The sequence below is a fragment of the Mustela erminea genome, chromosome 8, assembly GCF_009829155.1.
Source record: "Mustela erminea isolate mMusErm1 chromosome 8, mMusErm1.Pri, whole genome shotgun sequence".
NCBI classification, from domain to species: Eukaryota; Metazoa; Chordata; class Mammalia; order Carnivora; family Mustelidae; genus Mustela; species Mustela erminea.
Genome location: NC_045621.1, coordinates 61,466,634 through 61,493,460, shown reverse-complemented (window position 1 = coordinate 61,493,460; position 26,827 = coordinate 61,466,634). Strand labels below are relative to the sequence as shown.

The 26,827-nt window shown below is 35.1% G+C and overlaps 1 protein-coding gene across 2 annotated transcripts in view; it reads right to left on the bottom strand.

Annotated features, from left to right (window-relative positions):
* The window catches only part of LOC116597710 (sodium channel protein type 2 subunit alpha), a 134,720-nt gene extending 108,117 nt beyond the window's left edge, over positions 1-26,603 (bottom strand). For both annotated transcript variants that reach the window (XM_032355807.1, XM_032355806.1), the window contains exon 1: positions 26,364-26,603. The gene's annotated coding sequence lies outside the window, so the exon portion shown is untranslated. The remainder of the gene's footprint in view (positions 1-26,363) is intronic.
* Positions 26,604-26,827: the final 224 nt, after the last annotated feature.

Here is a 26,827-nt window from a genome sequence, read left to right as displayed (position 1 = left end):
TTAGGTGTCTGCCTTCAGCTCAGGTCATGATCCCAGGGTCCTAGGATGAGTCCTGCATCAGGCTTCCTGTTCAGCGGGGAGTCTGCTTCTCCCTCTGGCCCCCCTCCCCTGCTTGTGTGCTCCATCTCTCTCTTAAAAATAAATTAATTTTTAAAAATACTTAAAAAAAGAAAACCCTGAAGACTCCACCAAAAAAAAAAAATCTGCTAGAACAAAAAAACAATTAGTAAAGTCACAGGACACAAAAAGTCAATGTACAGAAATCTGTTGCATTTATATATACCAATAATGAAAGAGGAAAGAGAAATTAAGGAATCAATACCATTTATAATTGCACTAAAAATCACAAGATACCTAGGAATAAACTTAACCAAGGAATTGAAAGACTTATATTCTGAAAACTATAAAAGACTGGTAAAAGAAATTGAAAACAACACAAAGCACTGGGAAGACATTCTGTGCTCATAGGCTAGAAGAACAAATATTGTTAAAATGTCTATACTACCCAAAGCAACCTATACATTTAATACAATCCCTATCAAAATACCAACAGTGTTTCTCACAGAACTAGAAAAACAATCCTACAGTTTGTATGGAACCACAAAGACTGAATAGCCAAAGAAATCTTGCAAAAGAAAACCAAAGCTGGAGGCATCAGAATTCTGGACTTCAGGTTATATTTCAAAGCCGTAGTAATCAAAACTATATGGTACTGTCACAAAGACACATAGATCTATGTGTCAAATAAACACATAGATTAATGGAACAGAATAGAAAACCCAGAAATAAACCCAAAGTTATATGACCAATTAAGCTTTGACAAAGTGGGAAAGAATATCCAATGAAAAAATAAGACAACCTCTTCAGCAAGTGGTGATGGGAAAACTAGACAGCAGCATGCAAAGGAATGAAACTGGACTACTTTCTTACACCATCCACAAAAATAAATTCAAAATGGTGTGAGACCAGAACCATAAAAAATCCTAGAAGAAAGCACAGGCAATAACTTCTCTGATATTGGCCATAGCAACTTTTCCTAGATAGGTCACCTGAGGCAAGGGGAACAAAAACAAAAATAAACTATTGGGACTACATCAATATAAAAAGCTTTTGTACAGTGAAGGAAAAAATCAACAAGACTAAAAGGCATCCTATAATATAGAAGAAGATATTTCAAATGCCACATCCAATACATAAAAAGAACATACATAAAAAAATACATATATCCTATCCTATACATAAAAAGAACATATAAAGCTCACCACACCAAAACCAAACAATCCAATTTTAAAATGTGCAGAAAACATGAACAGATGTTTCTCCATTTGGCCATCAGACATATGAAAAGATGCTCATCATCACTTAGCATCGGGGAAATACAAATCAAAACCACAATGCACAAATACAATTCACATCTGTCAGAATGGCTAAAATCAACAACACAGGAAACAACAAGTATTGGCAAGAATGTGGAGAAAAAGAAACCCTTTTGCACTGTTGGTGGGAATGTAAACTGGGGCAGGTACTCTGGAAAACAGCATGGAGGCTCCTCAAAGAGTTAAAAATAGAACTACCCTACCATCCATCAATTGCACTACCAGGTATTTACCCAAAGAATATAAAACCAGTAATTCAAAGGGATATATTTATTTCTATGTTTACAGTAGCATTATTTACAATATCCAAGATATGGAAGCAGCCCAAGTATCCATCAATTGATGAATGCATAAAGGAGAATGAAGTTGCAATAACATGGATGAGCTAGACACTATAATGCTAAGTGAAATAAATCAGTCAGAGAAAGACAAGTACCATATGATTTCACTCATATGTGGAATTTAAGAAACAAAACAAAGAAAAAGAAAGGCAAACCAAAAAAACAGACTCTTACCTATAGAGAACAAACATAATTACCAGAGGGGAGGGGGGATGGGTTAAATAGGTGACGGGGATTAAGGAGTGATAAGCACCAAGTGACTATGAAACTGTTGAATCTATATTGTTGTACTATATTGTACACCTGAAACTAATATAACACTGTAAGTAACTGACTGGAATTAAATAAAAACTTTTTAAAAAGGAGTATTGGAAAATAGTAGATATAATTAACATAATTATCTACAAATAAAATTATATACATAGAAAAACTGAAAGAATCAACTGAAAAAATAGAAAAAGTAATAGGCTATACCTGTAATGTAGCTATACCTATACATTTTACTGCATAAATTCATTCATCCAGATGTGTAAATACCATCAAATACCTATACTTCACAATTAGTACAATGAGAGTATATTGGCCGGAGGTCTGCTGCTCAATTTCTAAAAGAGCCATTTAGTGAATGTTTTAGGCTCATGGGCTATAGGGTCTCTGCTGCAGCTATGCATCTCTGTCCTAGCAGCATGAAAACAGCCATCGACAACACATGAACAAATAAACATGGGTACTTCAATAAAACTTTATTTCTGGATGCTAAGCTTCAAATTTCCTGTTATATCTACATGTCAACAAATAGTCTTCCCTTTTCCCAACTATTTTAAACAAAAGAGGCTTTAAAAGGCCATAATGTGTTGACCCTTGTTATATGCTATAAGTGGCCTATTAGTGATGTTATCACAAATCCATCTGCAAGGTATATTATGCAGATCAAAATGGCAGTGTCAAAACCACATCATGTCAGAAAGAATTTCATAAACTTCAGGGAAGAAAGATTATTTTACTACCAGATATATAGGTGGGAAGACTATTTTGAATATAAAGGTTAGGAATGGCAGGTAGGAGACAATGAGGGATTTAAAAAATATCTGTCATCTTCTCTTCGAGTTTCTATAGATGGAATAACAATGCACTCTGATGTCATTTTTGTCATACTCCTATGTGAGATAAGCAAAATTTTCTCTGTAAATATTTTTTCATCTTTTTGCTTTAAATGCATTTTTTTAATTAGTAAGTGAAACACATTTATTAATTTTATTAACAAATCTTCAGAAATTTTTTTTTCATTTTAATTTAATTTATCTGTTTCTGGTCACTGAAAAATGACCACAGACAGCAAGTAGATTATCTATTTCAATTAATTTGTATGACATATTTGCATTAATAAAAGGCTTTCTTTGTATATGGAAGAAAATACTGTACCTCTCATTTCCATTTTCATAAGAATTATGATATTAAATAGCATCTGGAAGCATTCAGATATGAACAGTGCATGTAACAGACTATTTCCAAATCCAGATCTCTGTGTTGTCTGTGTTAGTTTTATTACTTATAAATTAAATTTTCCTGACATGTTTCTATTTATCTTATTTTTTTCTGTACTTAAGTCTTGTCAATGAGATTTGTATAGATACCAAACATATGAGATTATCTTTAAAATCATATTAATTCTTGTACTGCTCCATCTAAGATCAGCTCTGGAGTCAAATTCACTGGAATCTATTTTGGCTTAGACAGTTCTTAGCTATGTGATCATCAAGTTATTTAAATTTTGTATTTTTCAGTATTCTCATATTTTAAGTTTGGTTAAAATAGTATCTAACCCACAAGGTCACTGTAAAAATCAAATAATCTGAGTCATATCAATCGTTTCACTAGTGCCTATATTATGGTGATTTTTCTTTTTTTTGGTGGAAAAATAGATAACACAAAAGAATTTAATTCAGGGATGAAAACACACACACAAGAAGACTATTCATAATGCCTGTTAGGTTTAAGGGAAACCAGCAAAGTGCTATACTACCCCAGGGCTAGCAGCAGTAAAAAGCAAGAAGAAGAAATGATTATTGTAATCAGGAAGGAGTAGGAGTTCCTTGGCAGGAACTATGGCCTTCACATTATACCATAGCAATCTGGAAGGGAGGAATGTGAGGAATAAATACCCTAACTTCATTCTCTTCCAACCTTCCAACCCTCCAGTCCCTGCTGGTGACTATCTTTGGTTGTTTCAGCCAGAAACCACAGGTTAAGGGTACCTCTTGATAGGGGCCAGCAAGGAACATCCCTGGTCTCAGAATATGGTATAACAGAACAGACGAACAAATTATATGTATCCAGTACAGCTATTAGGCCATCATCATTTTTCAAACCATCTTTTTTGTTCAAAAGTATGACTATAATCTTTCATTATATGCTATTAGTTGCTACTATTTGGAGTCTATCTGCTAATCCAAACCACAAATGCCCCAAATATATTTCTTGGTAATGATTGGAAATATGAGTTTAATATGATAATTCAACCTATGCTTCAGTTCACCAGGTGGCCATCAATAAAGCTGAAAATTAGTCTTCTCCCTTTGGCTATAAAGTTGACAACATGCTCCTTAAATTAGCTTTTAAAGAACAAATGACAGATGCTCACTGGTAATATTTGATATAGTATCTTCCTCTAAATCATCAAAAATTGAGTTACATAGAAAAAATACAAGTTATTAGCATTAAGGATTCTAATTTGCTCAATGCCCTAGTCATTTGATACTTAATAACAAAGTTTACTAGTTTCCTATGGCTGCTATAACAAATCAACACAAACTTGGTGGCTTAAATAACACAAATTATTCCTTTACAGTTCTGGAGATCAGAAGTCAGAAATGAGTTTTACTGGGCTGACACCCAAGTGTTAGGATATGTTTCCCAGTTTTCTAGCTCTGAGGTCATGTACATTCTTTGGTCTGTAAATCCTCCCTTGCATTATTACAACCTCTTGCTTCTATCATCCTATCTCCTACTTGTTCTATACTTAAATATCTCTCTGCCTTCCTCTTGTAAGAATTCTTGTAATTATATTTAGTGCTCATCCAGATAATTCAGGATAATCTCCCTATCTCCAGATCCTTATCTTAATCACATCTTCAATCTCTTTTGCCATACAGAATAACATTCACTGGTTCAGGGAATACTAGGGCATGGACAACTTTGGTGCTACCATACAGCTTACTACAAAAGGCTATGAAAGTTCTTAGTTTACAAACTGAAAATCACACACAAAAATCTGTATCTTTAAGATTCCTCTTTTCCTTCCTTCTTTCCTCCCTCCTTCCTTCTCTCTCTCTTTCTGTCTTTCTCTCTCTTTCCCTGTGTCTTTCTCTTCCCCCACTTTTAACCTATCCTTTTACTCCCAGGAACCACTAAGTGTAAAGCTAACACATATTAAATTATATTGTAATTCAAAAGAAATGAAGTAGAGAAGTTAGTTTTTCTATTCAATTCGACCTACTTATCAGTGGCTAGTCAAAAGGAATTAAGGATTCTCTAATCAATTCTCATTTGCCAATCTATCATGAAGAACTTTATGCCATGCAAGGTTAACAGAATCACCAGACTAGAAGATACCCAACATATCAACATACGCAAAACTTTGCATTAAATCCCTGAGACAAAAGTTTTGTTATGTTTTCATTGAAAGTCTAAATGTAAAATATACCTCCTATTGACTTTTTCTTTTATTATTATTGATGTCGCTTGTAGTGTTTGTTTTCTGACACTTCCTTTTAGAATCACTAGTGTTCCACTGGTTCTTACCATCTATATATTGGAAAATCTGCATGTATGTCCTTTTTGAATTCATGTCCATGAGCTACTCTATACCCAGATTATTTTTTTTAGTAATATTTTCTTTAGTCTGTTTCTGTTACTTGCTATAAAGAACATTAGCTCATGAAATATCACTTCCCTTAATTTGCTAGAAACACTGTCACAAAAACCAAAATATTGTATACTAAAATATAGCCCAAATCCATTCACATTTTAGAATGTTTTGAATTGTAAAATGTATTATATTGACTTTTAAATTATACCTTGCTTCATTTATAACTCTTTCTGGTCTTTAATAAAGAGCAGAATTTTCTTGAAGAGTTAGCCAAGGTTAGGAATCTAAGAAACCAGCAGCTCAGGAGAAAATGAGCTTAAATATATTGGCTGAGTAAGGTGTTATCTGAAACAATTCTGCAGTTAAGGATTTGAAATAGCCTACAAAATATACATTCTCTATAATCATGATGTCAAAAGAGTACTATAATCTATATTTTACTAACTTCTATAGGAGCTAGGCCATTTTATTTGCTATGTTGCATTTCTGAGGATAGATAATGATGACTGGAAGAGATAGAATGGATATTTTTGTGTTTGTGTGCACATGTGTGTGTGACTATTGTTGATTAATCCTGTTATTGGTTATAAAAGTTAACTACTCGTGGAGTAATAGAATTCATTATGAATTGGAAATTGAAATTGTGTATGGGAGACAGAGAGACCTTCCCACAATTATATTTATTATTTAAGTTTTCTCTGGAAATTTAGTATATGCTTAATCTATATTCTTCTACAAAGAACTATGTAGTCTACTAAAACAGTAATTTTAAAAGATATTTAAAGGAGTTATCATAAAGCAAACTGCAGAGAGCTATTTTAAGAAGTCACTTGAAACAGAAAATAGTTATGCTGTGAAAGTAAGAAATTTCAAATAGTATCCCAATTGAAGTTTTAAATGACTAAAGCTCAGCAGACATATTGATCACCCCCTATGAAAGGCAATATGTGTAGATACTTGGTAGCTCAGTAGAACTATGAGACACAATGTCTATCTTTATACAGTGCACAATTTCATATGAAAGATGACCCAGGTAAGCATATATTCGACTAGTCCACATTATGACAAGTGAGAGACAGCTGCAGGATGCAATGGAAGTACAGAGGAATATGTGACTTTCCATATGAAAACGTCAGAGCAATGTTTGAGTTAGATCTAATTAGGACAAAAGTTCACATACATTTCAAAAATTTTTCACTGAAACCTTGGAATGTATTGAAGACAGAAAAATAGTGGAAGCTCTTTTTATATAAGATCAAATGGAAAGTGATCCATTTTCTAGTTAGTTGGCACATTTATTTATTTTATTTTTTTTTTAAGATTTTATTTATTTATTTAAGAGAGAGACAGAGAGAGCATGAGTGAGGAGAAGGTCAGAGAGCAAAGCAGACTCCCCATGGAGCTGGGAGCCTGATGCGGGACTCGATCCCGGGACTCCAGGATCATGACCTGAGCCGAAGGCAGTCGTCCAACCAACTGAGCCACCCAGGAGTCCCGGTAAATTTATTTAGAGGAACCTTTCTATAAATAAAGTAATGAAGACATTAGGTATTTAACAAAAACAAGTATATAAGCTGACACTTAGAAGAAGACATGCATGAACACTCTTTAGGAGAAATAAATTGAGTAATTTCAATTATATCCTAATGATGTCAATATCATAAGGCATCCTTCATATTTCCTTCTCAAACTTGGACAACAAAATTTTGGTATCCATCCCTGAACAAAAGATCCTCCATGGGAGTTGTGGGATCCAGTACCATATTCCAAGGCACTCAAGTCAACTGTGCATCAAATAATAGGCAGAGAGACCTCATTACCACTTGTGGTTCCTGCAGAAGCCCATGAACTGGTTCAGGTCCCTTTCAGCCATAGTCCAGGAGTACCTGAAGAACACTGACAAGGGCAGTCACCCATGGGCAAGAAAGCCCATTTCCAGGAGAGAATTTCTAGCACTCCAGTAGAGAAAAAAAAATTTTGGAATGTACTGGAGTGAATAAGAGGAACAGCTTGAATTTGCCTGTACCATCCTTCCCCCAAGGTAGCATAGCTTAGGACTGTGACATTCTCAGCTATTTATCCCATGGGAAAAGGGGAGGACAGATGAGTGTTTGCTTGACTTCCTCAACTGTGTAGGACATTGCCAAAGAGAATCCTTTCTCCCTTGAAGAATCTAGATTACTAAACTGAAAGTTCCATGACAAGGGGGAGGAATGTAGCTGATAACATTATCAGAGGTCTTTAAGGGACATGGTCCCTGATGGTTTCACTGTAGACTCTGCTGCTGGGAAAGCATCACCCATGGATCTCTGCAACTAGCCTGAATGCCTCACACATATCCCCCACACTCTCAGACATCAATTGTTTCCCTGTGTGAACTTCCAAGGCACCAGTAAGAGACAGTCTTGAGTAGATGACAAAAAAAGAGTGGTAGACACAAAAAATAATCAAATAAAATGAAAAATGCAATAAAGTACATCAACACCTGACCAGGCCAAAGAGAAGAATGAATCTGTGAATAAGAAGGTAAGAAACTTATAATTATCTGGTTAGAGGAGAATAAAGAAAAGAGAATGATGTGCTATGGTGAGTGTTGTGAATTGTATAAGACTGATGATTCACAGACCTGTACCCTTGAAGCAAATAATAAATTATATGTTAATTAAAAAAAAAGAAGAAGAAGAAAGAAAGAAAAGAGTAAAGAAAGTCTACATGACACAGACCTGTACCCCTGGGGGTAATAATATATTATATGTTTATAAAAAATTTTTTTAATTATATATACAGGGGCGCCTGGGTGGCTCAGTGGGTTAAGCCGCTGCCTTCGGCTCAGGTCATGATCTCAGGGTCCTAGGATCAAGTCCCACATCGGGCTCTCTGCTCAGCAGGGAGCCTGCTTCTCTCTCTCTCTCTCTGCCTGCCTCTCTGTCTACTTGTGATCTCTCTCTGTCAAATAAATAAATAAAATCTTTAAAAAAAATAATTATATATACAAAAAAGAAAACCTACATGATGATCTCTGAGATACCACGAAAAGAAACAATGTGTGAATTATTGGAGTCCAAAAGAAGAGATGTTCTCTAAGGAACAGAATAATGGTTGAGAATTTCCCAATCTGGGGAGAGATTTGGATATTTCAATCTAAAATTATCTCCAAGAAACATTATAATAAAACTGTCAAAATCAGAGACAAGGAAAAAAATCCTAAAAGCAGAAAAAGAAAGAAAAATGTAACCTACAAAGGAACCTCCATTAGTCAACCACCAGATTTCTCACCAAAAACTTTATAGGCCAAAGAAAGTGGGATGGATATGGCACTTTCCTTATGCTTTCACACGTACATTTGAAAACGGTTCTATCTTTATGAAAGAAGATGTTAGTTGAAAGATGGTTTCTAAAAAAGATGACAGAAGAATAGGGGACCCACATTTCATATGTTCCCTCGAATTCAGCTACTTATCTATCAAACCATTCTGAACACCTGTGAATCCAATCTGAGAAGTAAGAAAAGAATTCCTGCATTCTACAAATAGAAAAGCAACCGCTTTTTGCAAGACAGGAGATGTGGAGACATGAATCTGAGGGGATATATGGAAGGATAAACTATGGGGGGAGGGAGCCTCCCTAAGCCAGCTACTGGAAAGTGATATAGCAGCGAAGTGCAAAATGGGAACTTTTAGAAGTCTGCTCCTGTGAGGAATATCCCTGCCTGAAAGGTGATCAGATAAGTGAAGTGGGGCAGAATCCTAGGTGGGACAACAAGGTCTCTGGATCCCCAGGGTCACAGAAAGAACAGGGATGCCTGAGCTGGCGTAGTTCCCAAGCACTGGAAGAGGGAAGCCTGCTACAATTAATGAGCCTTGGCATGGTCTCTCAGCTAGGTGTTGCCATAAATTGCAAACCGCTGCATGATCCAGACACTACTCTCCAAGCAGGGACCCAGCAAGCGACAGCTGCTGGGAGACCCTGCTCCTTCCCCTTGGAGGAGTGCCCAGATGCACATACAATCAGGAAATTACTCCAGAAGCAGGGGTCCAACAAGCTGCAGGACCTTCCTGAGACCCTGGCCCTCCACACACACGCACACACACCCCTGGGAGGATTGGTGTGGGTGTGTACCGCAGCAGTCTTCAGAGTTCGAAGTAAACAAAAGGGATTGACTGCTTTTTCCTGACAGTGCACTGAAGAGTGGGGGCAGCAATCATTCAGCTCTGGAGCTAGAGATGGGGTACAACAATTTTTCCCTCTTTTTTTTTTTTTTCTCGTTTTCTAAAGCAGCAAAAGCCTTCAGAGAACAAAAGCTACATAGAGCAACCTGAAGCAGTTTACACTGAGCTCTGCCCCCTGAGTAGGAGTGGTGCGATTCTGCCAGGCAAAAACACCTGAGAATCAGTGCAACAGCCACCCCCCATACCCCAGAAGACCAGCAGGAACATCAGTTAAATACCAAGTTTATGAATCACTCAGAAATAAAAAACTCCTCTACTGGGAAAAATACTATATAGAATTTGAGGTCTTTAGTCTTTGGTGTCTCCATTTAAAAAAAATTTTTTTTTCCTTTTCAAGGTTCTCATTTTCCTTTTTAGCTTCTCATTTTATCAACTGTTTTTCAGTCTTTTTTTTAAATTTTCATTTTTACATTTACAGTTTATAGATATATTCTTCATTTTTTGCTTCCTTTCACTGTATTCAATTTTATATACATATATATTCCTTCACAATTTTGGGATTTAGTGTCTTCAGAAAAATAGACCAAAATACACCCCAGACCAAATAGATCACCCTGTGTTTTTCCACTTGGTAGGTTATATTCTTTTTTCCTTTTTCTTTTCTTTTCTTTTTTTTTTTTTTTTGGTTTCTGACCTCTTCAGATTGGTCCAGTGTGCATTTTGCTGGGATTGGAGTTAATAGTTTTAATTTTGTTCTTGCATTCATCTATTCTTCTCTGTACAAAATGACTAGAAGGAGAAATTCACAGCAAAAGAAAGTACCAGAGGTAATACTCTGCCATAGATCTTGTCAATATGGATATAAGGAAAATGTCAGAAATTGAATTCAGTTTAATGATTATAAAGTTACTAGCTGAGTTTGAAAAAACCATAGAATACACTAAGAATCTCTTAATGCAAAAATAAAATCTAATCTGGCCAAATTAAAGAAGGTTTTAACTGACATGCACTCTAAAAAAATGGATGCTCTAACCACTAAGGTAAATGAGGCAGAAGAGAGAGTGACATAGAAGACAAAATGATGGAAAGGAAGGAATCTGAAGAAAAGAGAGAAAAACAACTAATGGACCATGAGGGGAGGCCTCGAGAAATGAGTGATACTATAAGGCAGAACAATATTAGGGTTATTGGGGTCCCAGAGGAAGAAGAAAAAGAGGGTGACAGAGGGTATATCTGAGCAAATCATAGCTGAGAACCTCCCTAATATGGGGAAGGAAACAGGCATTCAAGTCCAGGAGGTAAGAGAAGTCCCCTCAAAATCAATAAAAATAGATGAACACCCTAACATTTAAGAGTGAAGCCTGCAAATTTCAGCAATATGAAGACAAATCCTGAAAGCAGCTACATACAAGAGGTCCTTAAAATACACGGGTAGAACATTAGATTGGCAGCAGACCTATCCACAGAGATCTGGCAAGCCAGAAAGTGCTGGCCTGATACATTCAGAGTACAAATGAGAAAAGCATGCAGCCAAGAATATCTAGCAAGGCTTTCATTCAGAATGAAAGGAGAGGTAAAGAGCTTCTGGACAAACAGAAACTAAAAGAATTTGTGATCACTAAACTAGCCCTGCTGGAAATATTAAAGGGGATACTATAAGCAAAAAGAGGGCCCCAAAGTAACATAGACCAGAAAGAATCAGAAACAACATACAGAAACAGGGACTTTACCAGCAATACAATGGCACTAAATTCATATCTTTCAATAGTTATTCAAAAGAGAATGGAATGATATATTCCAAGTGCTGAAAGAAAAGAAAATGTCATCCAAGAATATTCAGCAGCATTATACTTCAGTGATGAAGGAGAAATAAAGACTTTTCCAGACAAACAAAAGTTGATAGTTCATTACAAGAAATACTAAATACTGAAAGAAGCTCTTTAATTTGAAAGGAAAGAATGCTTAATAGTAACATGAAAACATATGAAAATACATATAACATTGTAAAAGTAAATGTATAATCAAATTTGGAATATTCTAACACTGTAATGTGGTGATGTGTTAACTAATAACTATAATATAAAATTTTAAAGGGCAGGAGTATTAAAAATAACTATAGGTACCATAATTTGTTAATGAATACACATTATAAAAAGAGATTTTGAGATTAAAATAATAAAAGACAGGAGTAAGAGGGTAGAGTTGTTGTACGCATTTAAAGTTAAGTTGTTATCAGCTCAAAATAGACTATTACAAAGATTAAGCTTCATGGTAACCAAAAAGCAAAACCTATAGTAGATTCACAAAACTTAAATGGAAGCATAGCATATCAACACAATGAAAAAAATCACCAATTCACAAAGGAAGGCAGCAAAAGAAGAAAATAAGAAGGGAACTACAAAAGATCCAGGAGACAACTAATAAAATGGCACTGGTAAGTCCTACCTAACCATAAATATCTGAATGTAAATGGATTAAGTTCTCCAATCAAAAAGCATACAGTGGCTGAAGTAAAAACAAACAAACAGGACCCAACTATATGCTGTCTATAAGAGACTTGCTTATCTTTAAGGACACACACAGACTCAAAGTGAAGGGATGGAAAAAGTTGTGCCATGCAAGTAGAAATAAAAAACGGGTGTAGCACTGAGCTTATATCAGACAAAACAGACTTTAAGACAAAAACAGTAACAAGAATCAAAGAAGGTCATTATATAATGATAAAGGGGTCAATTCATCAAAGAGATATAGCAATTGTCATATATACACATCCAACATCAGAGCACCTGAATATATTAAACAAATACAACAGAGCCAAAGGGAGAATGAGACAATACAATGATAGTAGAAGATTTGAATACCTCACTTCAATGACAGATAGAACATCCAGACAAAACTCAACAAGAAAACAATGGATTTGAACCATACTTTAGACCTAGTGGGTCTAATAGACATATATAACACATTCTATCAAACAACTACAGAATACACATTCTTCTTAAGTCTGCACAAAACATTCTCTAGCATAGATTTTGTTAGGCCACAAAACATGTCTTAGCAAATTTAAGGATGTTAAGTCATACCAAATATCTTCTTCAGCTATAATGATATAACACAAGAAATAAATAACAGGATGAAAGCTGGACAATTTTCAATATGTGAAAATTAAACAACAGACTTTTGAACAACCTATGAGTCAAAAACAATCATTAAATAAATTAAAAGGGAAATACAGCATACCAAAACTTAAGGGATGCAGCAAAAGTAGTTCTAAGAAGGAAATTTTAGTGATAAATACCTACATTTAAAAAAAAAATCTCAAATAAACAATCTACCCTCATAATAATTACCTAAAAACCATAAAAATAAACAACCTAATCTCAAATAAACAATCCAGAATTGATGGATTGATATTAAATTTTGTGTATTTTCATTCAGTGATTAAACTAGAAACATATAAACTAGCAAAACTGAAATAGGAAGAAATAGAAAACTTGAACAGACCTATTATAAGGAAAGAAATTGAATCAATAATCAAAAAGCTTCCCAAAACAAAAAAGTCCAGGGCCAGGTGGCTTCACAGGCAAATTCTATCAAACATTTAAAGAAGACTTAATACCTATTCTGAACTATTCCAAAAAATAGAAAAAGAAGGAAAACATCTAAACTCATCCTATGTGTCCAGCATTACACGATATCAAAACCAGATAAAGTCTCCACTATAAAAGAGAACTATAGGTAAATTAGTATTTTGAAAACAACAACAACAACAAAAACAAAAACTTCTTATGTACCAGCCCTGGGATAGGTCCTTGAAAGGCAGATCTGAAGATCAAATTCCTGACTTTGAGGAGCTCCCAATCCAGAACAATGACAAATAAGCAAAGAAGCCCCAAGAGAAACACACTAAATTTTATATAAATTAGAAATAGGCCATTAGCCAGTATTAATGATATGTTTACCTGGAAGGCCAGATTTTATAATATTAATATACATTTCACTGTTATTGACAGAAATACTGAGTGAAAAATTAAGCAGACTGTTCTGGGCACTTTTAAATGTGAATCAGCTCAATAAAAGTGAGAGAAAACATGTTAAGAAAACTTCTTAGCATGCTTAAAGGAATATGCTTTAAGTTTTTAAAATTCATTCATTTATAAAACAAATATTATTTTAGTTCTTCTATTCTAAGTTTTTGTGATACATCAATGCACCAAAGAAATAATAATGTCTGATCACTTGGAGGTCACATTACTGGCAGAGGAGACAGAAAATTTATACAATATGCTAGAAGATGATAAGAGTTGTAATATGGGAGGGAAGGAAGGAAAGAAAATGAAAGGAAAGAAGAGTAAAGCAAGAAACAAAAAAGAAATGAAAGTACTGCAGAGTGTGGAGGATCAGAAGAGTGAGCTGGGAAAGAGGGATGAGATTTTAAATAGGATAGAGTGGCATCATTTAGAAGTGACATTTGAGCACAGACTTGAAGCAGGTGAGGGAGTTAGTCATGCAAATATCTGAGGCAAAAGCCTTCCAGGAAGATGAGCCATCTCTAAAGATGTGAGCATTCCTGGAATATTCAGGAAACAGTAAAAGTGAGTAAGGGAAAGAGAAATTGGAGATGAGTTCAGAGAACTAATGAAATGGAGACCAAATTCAACAAGGAAATTATATATTTTAGTCCGAGAAAATTTACTCTTAGAGAATTTTGAGCAAAGATGTGGTGTAATCTTACTTCTGCCTGCTGTGCTGAAAATAGATTGTGAGGAGGAGTGAAAAATAAAGTCCACTTATGATATTAAGGCAGAAATCCAGGAGAGACTTGATGCCTTAGATCAGGCTGGTAGCAGTGGAGATGGCAGGATACAGTCTGATTCTGGATATGTTCTGAATACTAAATAAGCAGAAATCCCTAAAGAATAGGATATGGGATATGAGAGAAAGAGAACACTCAAAAGTGACCCTAGAAGTTTTCAGTCTAAGGAACAGGAAGACTGGAGTTACCTCCCTAACAAGTTAGATTGGGGAAAGCCTGGGGATGGAGCAGGTTGGCCAGGGAGAGGGAAAGTCAGAAATTTAGTTAGGGGTTTGTTAAATTTGAGATGTCTATCAAATATGCAAACCAGTAAGTCAAATAAGGTGTTGGACACATAGATCTTTAGTGCAGCGGAAAATTGGGGATAAACATATTTGGAAGTCATCATTATTTTTATGAGATTTAAAGCCTTGAGATGCAATGGGATTGCAAGAAAGTGATGAAGATACAGAAGAAAAGAGAATCAGAGACTAAACCAGGGACACGCCGAAATATTGACATTTGGTAAGGCAGAGTAAAAAGTAAAATGACTGTGAAGAAGTGAGACAAAAAAAGTGAGACAAAAGAAGAACCAGGATTATAGGCTGTCCAGGAATCCAAGGGAAAGAAGGATATCAAGGGAATTCAGTTAGGCACTATGTCCTATACTGCCGAATGATTGAGTTGGACAAAGAGTGAGAATGGACCACTGGGTTTATAGTGTGGTGTTCACTGGATTCCCATGAAGAATTGTTTTGATAAAATGGTGGAAATGAAAACCTGACTAAAGTGGATTTAAAAGGGAATGGGGGAGTGGAGATAAAAAGGGAGAGAGAGAATACAGTGAACTTTTATGGCAGGTATTTTTGAAAAGAAAAGGAAAGAAACTGAGAAGTACTTGATAAAGGAAAACATTGTTATAATATAGAAGCAATAATAAAATGTTTCATGATGATACAATAAAGAACTAAAATTACTGAAGTAGGAGCGAGAAAAGAACTGCTGAAGCAATGCCCTTGTGTAGGTAAGAAGAAATAGAGAAATAAGATTTGGGGCGCAGACACAGGGATTATTTCAGGTAGAAGCAGGGATAGTTGATTTAAGGTAACAGGTGGGAAGTCAGATTATGTAGGTGTGGAACTTGGTAGGGAAGTACATGTAGTTATGATAAAAGTCTGAAGGGGAAAAAAATCTCTTCTTATTGTTTCCATTTTCTTAGTGGTGTGGGAACCAAAGTTGTCAAATGAGAATGAAGATGAAGCAGGAAGTAATGGGGAGAAGAGAAAAGACAGGATGTGGAATCCAAGTCCCAGAAACTGGGTCAGTGAGAGGTTCGGGGCACTGTGCTGATTGTTGGGCAGTATCAAAGGCCCACTTGAGGTTGTGCTTGTGTCTAGCTGCATGGATGCAAGTATGGAGTAGGGGAGAGTTGGAAATGACTAGGATGGGTATTTTTCCAGATAATTAAAAAGGGTGGGTAGTTAAGTGTGTATGTGTATGTAAGAGGTGATTATTATGGATGGCCATGGAATTTAATCTATTTAATAAAAGTAAAGAGGACATTCAGTAAGTGAGGACAGTGAAAGTGTGGTAAGATCAATGCACTGGAGTCCTGGCTGGGTTAAAGTATCGTTTGAGTTGGGGTTCAAGGTACAATGCTAGGTGGTGCAGACCGCATGAAGTAAAGACCATGGTCAGGTCACCATATTGACAAAGAAGATGTCTAAGATACAACCATGCAAGTGAGTGCCTGAGAAAGGGTAAAGAAACCACCCGTGGTGGCAAAGATTTTCAGAGAGCTAAGTTGGTAATTTAGGTTTTAATATAGACAGTACGTTGAAATCATCTATATACAAACTGAAATTACCAAGGTTTTGGGTAAGGGAGTCAGGCTAGAGATAGTGCCAGTGAGCTTAAAGCCAATTATCACGTATTTGTGCAAATTCCCAAGAAGATGCATATTCAAATGTACAAATACTCTGAATCAATATTTTATCATGGGTTTGCTTTCAAGGTTTGAATAATTTTTGATGCTAAAAAGAGAGAGAGAGAAAGAATAAAGTACACACAAAATAAAACCCCTACAGAAAAATCTCATTTAGGATAAATACTATTAAACTATATCCAAGCAGCATGGATCTACATTAAAAAATACTTTGGTACAAGTTATAACATTTAAACATAAAAGGAAAAATATTATCAGATAGTAAGTAATGGATAGTATTTTATGTGTATTTTTAGTGTACAAAAGAAATTCATGATTACTATTAAAAATGCAAACTGAATAAAGGAACATAAAGTAAAAATAAGTTAAATATCCTACATACTAATCTCCCCATACAAATCCAGAGCTCCAAAATAACCAGTTAAAGACTCTGTATATTCATCCAAAATGTTTCTAAACATTGTAAATACGTATCAATAAATGTAATTATAACAGCTTTTCCTTTTTTTCCCCACAAATGAGATAACGCCATTCATAGTGTCATGAAACCTGCTTTCTTCACTTCACCATATTTCTTGATCATTTCTCCGTATCAGTATATAGAAGCCTAAAATTATTTTTAACATCTATATGGTGTTTGTTATAAAGATGCATCACAACTGATTAAGCCTGTTCCCATTAGTGGATATTTAGGTCATTCCCAGGTTTTTACTATTAATAAACAATGCTGTAATGAATGCCGTGTCTGAGCATATTTATAAGACTGATTCCTAGAAGTGAAAATGTTCCATCAAAAGATAAGCTTCTTGGGGCACCTGGGTGGCTCAGTGGGTTAAGCTTCTGCCTTTGGCTTGGGTCATGATCTCAGGGTCCTGGAATCAAGCCCCGCATCGGGCTCTCTGCTGAGCGGAGAGCTTGCTTCCCTACTCTCTCTCTCTGCCTGCCTCTCTGCTACTTGTGATCTTTCTCTCTATCAAATAAATAAACAAAATCTTAAAAAAAAAAAAAAAGATGAGCATCTTTTAAATGTTGACAGATACCGTCGTCTTCCCAATAAATTCAACGCATGAACACTAAAAATTTTCCATTTACTTCAAAATGTTATAATGGGTTTACCCTCTGTAAAAAAAAGTAGATTAAAACTGTTATAATGTTGGCGGTGGAAATTTGGACTGTTGACTAATTATGTGAACTACAATCAAAAGAGTAAAACTGTTGGCGCGCTGGGTGGCTCAGTCAATTAAGTGTCTGACTCTTCAGGGTTGTGAGTTCAAGCTCCGCACTGGAGCTGCAAACCTAGTGTGGAGCCTACTTAAAAAAAAAAAAAAAGAGTAAAGCTGTCAAGCAGGATGTTTGATCTATGACACAAACTCACAGGTAGATAAAAAAAAATATTTTCCTGGCAGCATTGTTTATAATAGTAAAAAATCTATCCATCATTATAGAATTATAAATAACTTGTGATATAGTCCTATAATCGGAAGTTATACATCAGTAGAAATTACTGAAACTTATGTCCATATATCAAACAGATCAATTCTCAAAAACATGATGTTGAGGTTAAAAAGAAAATATGAAAAGACATTTTCAGTATAATACCACTTATAAAATTTTAAGAAAACATGTAAAACAGTACTTTATATTATATGTGTGTGCAAGTCATGTGGACTAAAATTTTACCATATGAATGTAAAGACTCTGCATCAAATTCAAATAGCTGTTACCTGAGAAGGGAGTGATAGGAATGGGATCAATACTGAGTACAAAGGATTCTTCCACAATATCCTGTTTTACCTCTTCTTCTGAGAATCTGAACTAATATGACAAAAGAAGTCAATATGAATTTTTAAAAGAAACAAATGAAAATGTAAAAGCAAGTAAGAAATATATTTCCCAAATAATGACCAGTCTCATTTTTTTGCCTTGAGTGCTTCAGGTAGGCTTGGTCAGCAATGAAACCATATGAGAAGTTTTAAGTAATCTGTTCCAGAATCATCCCATTTGGTTCATGTCTGCTCCCTTCTATTTCTGACCCCTCTGCGGCTGCACTTTAATTGCTCTCTCTTCTCTAGTGTGTTCAACTATTAATATATTCTTGTCTTGTACTAATGGCTTCCTTTACTGGATCCCAAGTAACATTTCCTAACTTACGCATTTTAAGTAATACCTATGCATATAATTTATATATATATATATATATATATTTTAATTCTTTCTAAAAGACTTTTTTTTTTTTTCCTGGAAGACAGAACAGAGACAAGTTTCTCTGAAGTCCTGATTTAACAGATTATACTTTTTAATTCTCATTTCAGTGACTATAGAACTTTTTGAGGTTCTATGCTCTATTCAGGGGTTCTCAATTTCAACTCCCTATGTTACAAGACTTCAGCCTTATACTTGCACAGACTTTAAAACTAAACCCTCTGGGAAATTGGGCTTTTTTCTATGTATCTCCTTCTACTCCCCAGATCCCTGGGTCAGCTTTCTTGTTTATTACTCAGGTTTTTGGTTATCACTTTATTTCTGATTACCAAAGTCTTTTTCACTTATTTGGAGCTTAACCATGTATTTTTAAGGCATTTTAAAATTGTGTTTTATTTATAGTTTCTAGATGTTGGCAAATGAGTTCTATGTTCACTCAACCCACCAAACTGACAGAATTGAAGATTCTCATAGGTTTTGTGCAAATTATTACTTTTATTTTAGTAGCTCTCATTTCACCTTGAAATTCCTAGGGATATAGGAAGCTCTGATTCTGAGGATACAGGACTCATGCTGAACCCATCAATGCAGATCTTCTCCTGAAAGCCTGTGAATAAGCTATAGCAAGTGCAAAAGGGTTTCCTATACTCTGCTTCTTTCAGCTGAGTCTAGGTTGATACTATCAGCATGTATCAGGCTCAAAATTCATAAAATCATGTCATTCCTGATGATACAACTAGGGATTCAATGAAGAGTCATTAGAGATTTCAGTTGGTAGGTTCAGCAAGGCCAATAACTGAACAGCTCATCTTCATGTTCTTTATCTAAATTGATGGGCCATTTTACATATTAACTTTCTGACACTGAAGCACCTAAACCATGGACCATTAATTTAGGTAGACTGATCAAATATAAAACATGACATAGTACTTTTTTAAATTTTCTTCTCTTCCAACTGTTAGAAATGTGATGACCATAATATCACACTTCATTTGAGACAGTCCTGATATACACATTTTGTTCTGGAGAAATTATTAACAAACCACATCTTAATTTAGATGATACACTATGGTCACCCTGTCTAAATAACCAGGCCCCCCAGATTTCTAGGACTGTTGATGTAGGAAATAGCAAGTGTAAGTCTGGGTATTTCTCTGGCATTATCCTATATCTGGCCATTTCTGGGCCATCAGAGATGCTCTAACCAGCTGAGACACAAAAGGAGAAAAACATCCTAGCTCACAATGCTGGGTTGATAGAGATACTACCCAACTGGCCTCTAGTTGGCTTGCTCCATATCTTACATATTTCACCTTTTGACATCGGTTATTCCAAAAAGGGAGACAGTGTCAGCATTCTCTTACCATAATCTTATCATAAACTCACTTTTCATGATATTCCAACCAATTCACTATTCTTTATACAAAGCCTAATAGGAACTTTCTTGTTTCATTGTCACTCTCCCATACAAATCAACCAACACAACATGTAACAGGGCATAATTATACAATCACATAATTGCACACTTATCTGCTAATACCACCAAGACATGCTCTTGCTGAAAGTGTATTATAATCCCAACTGATCCTAGATAACAATACAAGATTTAATCATTCCAAACTTTAATAATAATTCAAGCAATTCAATGTGCTTCCTGAGGATTACTGCTTCCTAAGATCATTTTATTCCAGTAAAATTTATATTTTAGCAAGCACAAACATAAAGTTAACTAAAATTATGATATTCTTACCCTCAAAAATCTTCCAGTACATTCTGATAAATAAAATATATTTAAATACCCTTGATTCTTAAACCAGTTCTCCAGAATTTTCACAAATAACAAAAGCCCCTTTATATGAAAGAAAAGTTTTTCCATTATTAGTGTGGTTAGTAATGATATTTTTTTCCAAATAAAGGTCTTGACTTAGAAGTTTAGTGGAATATTACCAGGAAAAATCTACACCTTTGATTTGCAAAGTCCACCTTGCCCTCTGCTTCAACCTACCTCCAATTTCTCTAAACCCAAATGCAATAAGGAAGAGATGACACTACTGTATGTATATTACAGGGAGACAAGTGAGTAACTTTTGAGATTCAGTATGATTTCATTTTATGTTCTTAATGCTGGTCATCTTTTCCAACATAGGCACTACTATGTTGCTAATGGTATTCATCACTATAATCAAAATGTACATAAAATTCGAATGCTTCTTAAAATCAATATAATATGAAATTACATTTTGATAATTAAAGATCTTATTTGCCTTCACCGGCATTATGACTTTTCCTTTTTGAGTCCTAAAGCAAGATCATTCACCAATATAAGCAAACCATATTCTTCATAAACCTTAATGTTATTATAAACAAAATTAAAGAATATCATATTAAACTTGTATTCTACAGGTAATAGACATGGGAAGTAACTGTTGGAAAAATCCAAACCCACACTATTTTAAAATGTAAAACCTGTATTAAATCTCTTGACTTTTTTCCAAGTGGGTTTCCCTTTGATATAAACTTGTTTATAACTATCATCAGTATTTAAAGAATACTGAATTAGATGTACTAAAAATTTATAAAGCAAAAAGTGATAAAATCAAGGAAAGTGGTGTTGTTTTTTTTTTCTAATGACAGCATCTGAAAGTGGTTTGGAGTTGATATTAAAGTATTTGCAACATTTGTTAGAGAAGTTCTTCAATAGAAATTTTAGAAGACCTTGTTTACCTTCTAGGATATTTGTTTTGAGCAGAAGTTTGAATGATATTATTCCAAGACCTGCTTTGTATTTTGTATGACCTACTATAAAATTATAACACTATAAAATAAATAATTGTCAATGGAACTTAACAAATCCAAATATAGAATCTGTGAAAGTAATCTGAGCTGAGAAGTAATAACCTAGGTTTGCTATATGATAGCATTGCCTATGACCCTCCTGTGGGGTGCACAACAGTTATTAATGGAATTAAACTTGACTTAGGGTTTCTATTTCAAATCATCAGTTATCCCATCTATACCCCCCAAAGTGTCTGCACTGCTAGTCAAAAAAAGATGAAAAAAATAAACATCAAGTTTCTAAATGGATAAGGATTAAAAGTTCCACAGTTGTTAGTAGTAACTCCAATTTCTTAATAACAACGGAATAAAAATAAACACAAATAAAAGCTAAATTCTGTCTTAATCTCTCAATGCCTGGGAATTGAAGCTAGATAAAGATATAATTACTTATTAGGCTGAGAAGCTGAGTGAGGTAGGTAGTTATGAGGATATCCAGAGGTGACCTCCACAAAAGAAGACTGGAGGAAGAGGACTATGGGGTGGGGGTGGGGGGACTGCCTTTACAATGTTGCCCAAGCTCAGTGCTGAGGGAAGCGAAGTCATCTGTGTCCATACTGCCACCTAAACACATACTTCGGCTCTTCTCACTGACCGCCAGGCTCACCACACAGTGGGATAAAGTTAGGTCTAGAAAAAGAAGGTGGATTTCTGTCCCACCAATTCTAAAGTGAATTACATTAATCTGAACGGAGAAAGCAGCGATTGCAAAGGCTCCTTTCTGTGTGAAGGAAGGAATTTTTCATCATACCTGTGCCTTTTTCCAAGCTTCACATTGCTATCCCCGGGCCTGCAAGTGCAAGGGATTGCCTAGAGGAGATCTAGAAAAGACAAGATTCTGAACTGTCAATAGAGAGGGAGAAAGAACTTATGGTAGGAAGCCTCATAAAGGAGGTTAGTTTGCCTAAGGGAAGGGGCTTTGTATTTAAACTGACTCTCTTCTCTTTCTCTTCACGCATGTCCTTGTAAAATACTAATGAAACAGGGAGGAAAAGGCACAAGCTTGAGTAATTAATTCAGATGCTAGCAAACCAGCCCGAAATAATCAAATTAGAGAAAAGAAGATGTAAATATGGAATCAGAGGCCAGAGTGTTTGGCCAAGAGCTGAGGAAAGTGGGCCACTTCTGCAAGCTGGCAAAGGCACAAAGAAGTACAGCATAGAGAATATAGTCAATAATATTATAATAACATTGAATAGACAGATGGTGACTATACTTATCCTAATGAGCACTGAGTAATGTACAGAATTTTTAGTCATATGTTATATACATGAAATGAATATAACATTGTATGTTAATTATACCTAAAAAATATATTTGATACATATAATAAATAATGTATTGGTCTAATTCTATGAAAGTTTAAAATAGAATCTGTTTTTAAACAGGTCATTCCGTAAGAAATGGGTAACTGAAGTATGTTCAATAAGCCTAATGTGAAACAGTGTTATTAGTTTCCGATTCATGGATTAATGAAACTAAAAAATGCTCTATTGGAAAGTGTTTTGCTACTGAGAATTAATTATTTCTTCCAGAGAGTCCACAAACCGCAAATAGCCTTTTCTGAAGAACCAACTGATTTAAATAGAAGAGATATTTTATCTTACAGACAAGATTTTAATTTCCAAGTACAGAGCACCAAAAGCAAGTTACATCAGCTTTCTTTTATATCACCTCCTACCCCTTCTTCGTATCTCGAAGAAAATACATTCTTGAACCTTCCTTCTCTCGTCTGGTGTAGGACTTCATTTTATTTTTTGTTTCTTCTTCAGTTTCTCTCTACTGACTTCATATCCTTATTTTATGAAGGGGCTGAGTTTTTCCTAATCCGGACTAAAATCAATTTTTACTCAACAGTACCTTCCCCCTCAAGATAAAAAATATTATATATCTTTCCCTTCACTGGCAAGTATCTTAAAATTGAAAATTACTCTTCAGGTGTCCAATTTCCCATTTAGTCCTCAGTCCAAGCTCCTGTCTCTGCAAACCTACTAAACCTCTCCTCTTAAAACCTATCCATGACCTAATAATAATAATAAAGTCTATCAGCTCTGACTCCATTCTCTTATTAATCAAACACTTTATGGGTTTGCTATTGTTTCTGATCCTTATTTTGGTAGTCCATTTACTTGCTTTGCTTCCTAGGAAACTTATTCCTCCAATCTCTTCCATTACTTTCCCACAATCAATATTCTTTCTAGATTCTTTTCACTCTACCTAATCTTAGAGTAATACTGAAGTCGTCTTTACCTCACTTTTATTCCCTGCTGATGTTCATTTATGTGTGATCTAACTCTTGCGACAGCTTCATGCACAACCATATATTTAGCTTTTCTTTCTAATCTGATATCTGGAATAAAATTTTCACTGTTAACAAAATTGTTTTTACCTTCTTACAGAACATCTTTATGTGAGAGTATGTGTTAGTCACAACATTTTCAGGCTTCACTCAGATTGGATTATTTACCATGATGTCCCTTAGAGGCCTCCATTGCCTTATATTTGCCTGCCTCACCCCTCTGTTCCTGGAATGAGCAACTTTCTACATTTATTTGTTTATAACCAACTCACCCATAAAGACCTAATTTAACTATCATATCCTCTTAAAATTTTTTTCTCTAGGTTCTGAGCTCCTCATGGACAGAAACTGTGACTGTTGGCTTTATATGAATCTCAGGATGTAACACAGTGAGCCTGACACAAGATGGGTGTTCATCATATACCTGTTCCATTCACCTTCTAACCTTTCTTCATTCTTATTTTGATGTTTATAAGATTTTGAGGTATACTATTATCTGTACATGTACATTTCCATGAAGAAAACTCTATGGCTTTGTTTATGTCTCAACCTCTACCATAGACAGTTCTTGGTAGATGCATGGTTCTCCATAAATATTGTTTGTGTAAGTGACACATTTTATTTAATTCCTTTCCTTTCTCAAGATATTGCAGAAGTAGGACACAGTCTGTGCCTAGTAAGTGAAAACAAAAAACAAAACAAAACAGAACGGGAAGGGCAGAGCATGGGATGATGGTTTTATAAGGGTCAATAGACTATACGTACAGTCTACTCTTATTAACTAAGAAGAATAGAGATGTGAGCTAAATGTGACCATTCATATCACTTATGAGTAGAGAATAGAGTAATATACTTCATCAAATGGGAAAGGAGAATATCAAGAAACAGAGAGTCTCCATAGTTATTTTAGTTTCCCTGGATGCTTTGTCAAGAGCCTTGAGAAAATTGAGCACTATATACAATATGCCATGAAGTAACACAATGTGTGCCTTGAAAGAAACTCTATTTCATATAATTAACTAACACACACACACACACACACACACACACACACACACACACAGTCAATGTCAGCACACCTGGTATATGCCATTTGGAAATGTCCACACTAGGGGTAAATTGTGTTACTGGTATGAAAGACATTGAAAACTGTCAAACAGTGTTCTAGCCTTGCTTCTGATTCAACTCAGCATGTGGCTGTGGGAAACCAAATCTCTCAGCCACAGTTTTTTTTTTAAATGATGAAATAAATGCTAAAAATCTGTGATTCTAAAAATTGTCATATATATAGAACTATGTGGAACTTCAAACTCCTTATAGGCCTCACATGTCAGAAGAATGGATTTTTTTCTTTGGTGGTTCAAACCATTCTATAAAATCATGACCCATAGCTTTCACAACCTCTGACACAGCACAACTACCTCTTTATAGCAAAATGATGAGTAAGATAGAAACATACTGATGCACCCCCATACCTGCCACCTCTACCACCACCATCACGCAGACGCATACACACACTGTTCTTCTCAGAGACAGAAGAGATATTTAAAAACAATCTTACAAACATATTTTTTAAATATTTTAAAATTTTACTTTAAATTGATACAAGTGACAGTTATGATTCTTAAATGCAAGATTTCTAAACTGCTTTTTTCCTACTGAGTTGATAACAATAAAAAGAGGATTTAGGGGGTAATCATAAGAAGCAGCAGAGAAAAGCAAGGCTGTTGCATGCAATTTCCAGCTCCTGAGTCATTCCACCTTTTAGCACAGCTAACGTTACATCACCAAAAATAATTTAAAATGTGAGTATCTTATACAATATCGACTAGTTTAAACAACCACAGTCCTATCATCATAAATACACCAAAATCTAAGAAAAATCCATTTTCTCAGCAATTAATCTGCTTTTAGTTTGTTCATTACATCCACACTGGGAGAGGGAGAGGGTTTGTACTATCATTCCAAGTCTCTTAAACACATTACATAAATCTTTCATGGGAGAAATGGCTTACATATTTTTTTCTAAAATTGAAAAAAAAAAACCCAAAACATAAATAATCCATACCATCATTACTAGCAGGAATTGCTCAGAAGGCCTTTGGGCTCAGAATGTTGGTATGCTTCTGAGGCATCTATCACAAGGCTCAGCCCTGGGCTTTGGCAAAGCCACTGCCATGTTAATCTGCTTCATTACATCTCTACAATTTGTTCACCACATTAAGGAGTGGTATTTCCCTTGTGAGTGGAAGACCCATCCTTCACTTTGAAAGCTTTACCTTCAAAAGGTACACAAATGTAGTCACAGATGGGCACTAAAGGCCAGAAAGCCAAATAAATATTAAAATACAGCATGTCAGAGTTGAATCTCATTTCAGTGCAGGAGGATTTAAAGATCTAGGGCAGCCAGAATTAGAGGTATTCAATCTTTTAGATCTAAATCCAAGCTTACAAAGCACACACCTTATTTTAATTATCATTAACAAAAATAACAATTCATGAATAAATCAAAGATAGAATCATGTTGTCTTACCTGAAATAAAGGGAATTGTAAATCATAGCACAGAATCCATATATGTGGTGAATATAATAGTCTCCACAGCAGTTCTTCAGAATTTTGACTAAAGCAGACGGTAAAATTTCATATGTGCTCCATCCTCACTGAAGAAGAAAAAACAAAAAAGGGCGACTACGGCATCCTCTCTGCTTCTGCTTTAGCTTTCTGTTCTGACGCTCACTCGATGGTACCCACTGTCTGTTAGAAAGCAGCATGCTAAATTGAAAAATAAATAAATAAATAAATGTAAGCCTGCATCTTACGTGACAGCTCCATCTCCTGGCCAAAGCTGGAACCATTTTCATTCAAGATCCTTTAGCAACACTATTTAGTAAGTTTGATTAAATGGTATATAGTACATAATTCCACTGTATTTGAAATCAACTACCTTAATTACTTGTAAATTAAACATTTAAGAAGCATGGGATCATAAATTTTTA